We start from the raw sequence: 4641 nt of genomic DNA on the forward strand, positions 1-4641 counted from the left end.
CCAGATATTATGTATGCTACATGCCTATGTGCAAGGTTCCAAGCGGATCCTAGAGATATTCATCTCGTTGCTGTTAAACGAATCTTAAGATATCTTAAGGGAACACCAAATCTAGGTATTTGGTACCCTAAAGAATCTGGTTTTAACCTTGTCGGATATACAGATTCAGATTATGCAGGAAGTGTTGTTGATAGGAAAAGCACCTCAGGAAGTTGTCAATTCTTAGGAAGCAGACTAGTCTCATGGTACAGCAAGAAACAGCAAACAGTTTCCAACTCAACGGCCGAGGCTGAATATATGGCTGCTGGAAGCTGCTGTGCTCAGATCTTGTGGATTAGGAACCAACTACGAGACTATGGCTCTGTATTGAACAAGATTCCTATTTTATGTGACAATACAAGTGCAATAGCCATCACCAACAACCCTGTGCAGCACTCGAGGACAAAGCACATTGACATCAGGTATCATTTTATTAGAGAGCACGTCATGAATGGTACTGTTGAACTATTTTTTGTTCCAACAGAAGAACAAATAGCAGATATTTTCACTAAACCACTTGACGAATCCACATTTACCAGATTAGTTGGTAAATTGGGCATGTTAAATAGTTTTAGTGATTAATTTAATTAATATCTGGAATCTGTTCTTGAATGAATTTACAAATGAATTTTTCATAAATGAAAAATTCATTTGCAAATTTATTTTATCATTTTATCATATTTCTTGCTTATTTCTTTGTAATATATATTATTTTATCTATGTTATTTACTCTACTTGTTAATTTAAAATATCTCAGAATATTTTATTTCCTCTAAAAATATTTTTCTATGAATTTTATTTGCTAAAATTCAACAGAAATCTATTGTTGGAATAAAAATAATTAATTCTGAAATATTTTCCTTATTTTCTGTAAAAATTATAAGTTTTTATTTCAGTTTTACTATTTTGTAATAAAGTTTCAGTACATTAATAGTAGTCTGTTACTTGCATATTCAGTTTGTTTTTCTACTGCAAAGACAATCGGCAAGACAATTAAAATTGTCTTGCTGAAAATCATTCCAGTAAACATGAAAATATAAATCTGTTATGCTTATTTTATCTTATTCTAGAAAGACAATCGGCAAGACAATTGAAATTGTCTTGCTGAAAGTCATTTTAGTAAATAATGACTGCTTATTTTAAAATCAGATTAATTTTATAACTGGCAAGACAATCGGTAGGACTATTGATTGTCATGCCAGTAATAAAATTAATATCAGAATAATCTTGTTTTATTTTGTACTGGTATGACAATCGGTATGACTATCAGATTGTCATACCAGTTATATTTTTAATACTTATTTTATTTGTTTTATTTCCTTCTTTTTGCCTGGTATGACAATCGGTATGACAATCCCGGATTGTCATACCAGCTGTTATATAAAGGCATGTGCTGTGTTATGTTAAATCATATTCAACTTAGCAGTTCATTTTCAAAAATCTGAACAGTTTTTTACTCTCTTTTACTCTCTTCTCTCTCTTCGAACAAGATCAAAACCAAACCAAAAATCTGATTCATTTCTTTGCTCGAGTTTTTACTCAGCACACTTAATCATCACTTTGTGATATATACATACAAGTATATACATAAAGAAGTGCTGCTGAAATTTTCTTAAAAAAATAAAAATTATTATAAAAAACGCAAAAATCAAATTAAAATCAATTTGCCCCTTCAAATTCCATTTTAATTTTAATTTCAGATTTGTGTCTTTTGGTTTATCAAAATTGTGCTTGTGAGTTAAGAATTTTAACGAGATACATTTCGGTCTAAATTTTTCGATTATAATTAATTTAATTCGAATTATTAAATTAATTTAATTAATTCGAATTTTCTTAATATTATTCTTAAAATTCTGAAAAGCTTGTGTCTTATTATTATTCTTTTAAAAAAAAAAATGGCTCTCAATTTCCAAATTGTCGCGCATAATCAAGTTGGTTATTTTAATCCGGAAAAATGTGATGTTGAAAAATTTAAGCCGTGGATTAGATTTTTAAATGATCATTCGATTGTTAGCTCTGCTATTAAATCAAATGTGATTTTAAACGTCGATCTTCTTAGACTGATTTGCACAACTTCTACTGTGGCCGATGATTCAAAATCTTTTTCATTCACCATCGCAAACACACAGTATGTAGTTGATGAAACAGTCGTCAATCGTGCTTTAAATTTTCCACTAGACAATTTCTGTAATTTACCCTCTGAAAATGATATCACAAATTTTTTCAATGCCATTCACTATCAGGGGGTGATCAATTTAACCAAACTTTCTAAATCAAATTTGGTGTCTGAATGGGATATATTCTTCGATACACTTTCCAAAGTGTTTGCCAACTGCACAAAATCTAATTTTCATAACATTACTTCCACCCTGCAGTATATTGGTCTTGCGGTTGTTTTCAATCAAAGGATCAATTTTGGCAAACTACTTTTTCCCATTCTCTTGAGACGTCTAACTTCTGCTTTACGTGATCATTCTACAAATCGTAGGGTATCATGTTACTATGCTCGTTTTCTTATGCTCATAGCAGATCATCTACTCACCCCTGAACACAAAGCACTTTTTGCTAACTCTGCTGTAACCGAACCCCCACCAGTTAGCAAAAAGATTTACACTCGCCAAGACACAACCTTCAAATTTATGCAAGTACCAGTACTTGTATCTGCTTTCATGGCCAATTATATTCCCTTGCCTACTTTTAATCTTCCCGGCCATGAACAGCAACCTCAACCTCCAGTGGTTCAAGCCACCCAGGCTCTTCCATTACAGGTAGTAACTCCTCACTCTCACTCTCTTCCTACTTCTGTTAACAGACCCTCAGTGGTTGATAGGGCTGACCATGAAGTTGTAGAACCACAGCTTCAATCCCAGGTCATAGAGCCAAACACAGAGTCTCATTCTATCTCACCCTCTCCCCCACTGTCTAAAATGTTACCCAGAAGATTACTAGGAAGTAGTACAATGTCAAATATGAGTGAACCCTCAGCTCTGCCTCCTCCTAAGAAAAGAAAAACCTATTCTGAGGCATCTGAAAGCCCATCCTTGTCCTCCCAACAGGACATGGACTTTGAAATGGCCAATGAACAGTTACTAGAGGCATTCTCTCAACAGGATGCATCTATTGAAATTCGCCATAGGGCCATGGCATCTTGTACTGAGTCAAGCACAATTCCATTACTCACAATGGAACCATACACTTCCCCAGATAATACTCAGGACACACAGCGAGGAGTGCACGTAGAGTCGGTTACAGTGCCTGCCATAGTTACGGCAGAAGAGCAGTCACATGCTTCAGAGGGAAAATCTGACTCTCCGCCATCTTTAATAGAGTCATTTTCTCCCCTCCCAGATCCAACAACTCTGGCTCCCTTATGGGATTCTCCACTCGCAGATTTATCTGGAGAAAGTGGAGGGCAACTCGGTCAATCTATCCCTGAAGCAATTCAGACATCTATTCCAAAAGATTTGATACCATTGACTGAGGATCGGGACTCGCGAATTCCCATTGCACCACCACTGACCTCTCTTGAAGAGGCTAGGGTGATTTTTAATACAGGTACACAAGAACAGCAATTGGAAGACTCCTCACGAGCAATCATATTGAGAGAAACACATGCACGTGAGATGAGTGAACCAAATACGAGTGAACTTCAGGTGAGAGCACACACAGACACTGATACTGTCAACCTGTTAGCTCAGATTGCTGCCCTGAAAGAAGAACTTGCTAAAAGTCAAGCTGAAGCTCAAGCATTCAAAGCACAAGTGGTTGAACGGTCTTCTTCTTCCACCTCTGTCGACAATCAGCTTGCAATCATAAAGAATGACATCTCAGATTTAAAGACTGCTGTAATACCAAAGCTCAATTCTATTCAGGACACTCCAAACTTATCAGCTGATGACATATCCAACTTCTGCTCCCTACATACAAGAATGACTTCTCTTGAAGACCTCGTTGAGATGAATCATTCACTGGACAACTCAAGATTTCTAAAAATAGAGACGGGCATGGAACATCTGAATGAAGGCATGAAGCACTTATATTACATGATCAAGAATTCTCATTGCCCTAATGAAGAACAAAGAGCTTATTTTGAAGGACCGTCTGGTGGAGGATCAGGCTCTGGAAGTGGTGGAGGTTTCAAAGGAAAGTCTGTAGAGGATCCCTCAACTAAGGGGGAGAAGAAAGGAGGGAGTAGTTCCAAAGGGAAAGAAAAAGATACTTCTGCTGGAGATAAAGGAAAGGCTGATGATGCCTACTACAGTGGAGAACAGGATGACTTCGATATTTTTGACATTCCCACTGAACCAGCTCAGGAAGATAAAGATGGGTTATTTGAAGCTGAAGAAGAAAGTGATTTTGAAGATTGGGAAGAAGAAGATACAGTGGATCCTAGGTTTGAGAAAGAATTTCAGAAAGAGCAGTCAGAGATGCAAAGAAAAGAAGCTGAACTTAAGAAGGTCTCACAGATCATTGACAGGAGAAAAGACATTCAAAGAACAGAAACTCTTCAAAAGCAACGTCTTCATGACATTAAAGCTCAAGAAAGGAGAAGAGATGTCAGACTGAAGATTGGTGGAAAGTGGGATGAAGCTAGGAGAGTAC

The sequence above is a fragment of the Apium graveolens genome, chromosome 7 (assembly GCF_009905375.1).
Source record: "Apium graveolens cultivar Ventura chromosome 7, ASM990537v1, whole genome shotgun sequence".
In the NCBI taxonomy this organism is placed as follows: domain Eukaryota; kingdom Viridiplantae; phylum Streptophyta; class Magnoliopsida; order Apiales; family Apiaceae; genus Apium; species Apium graveolens.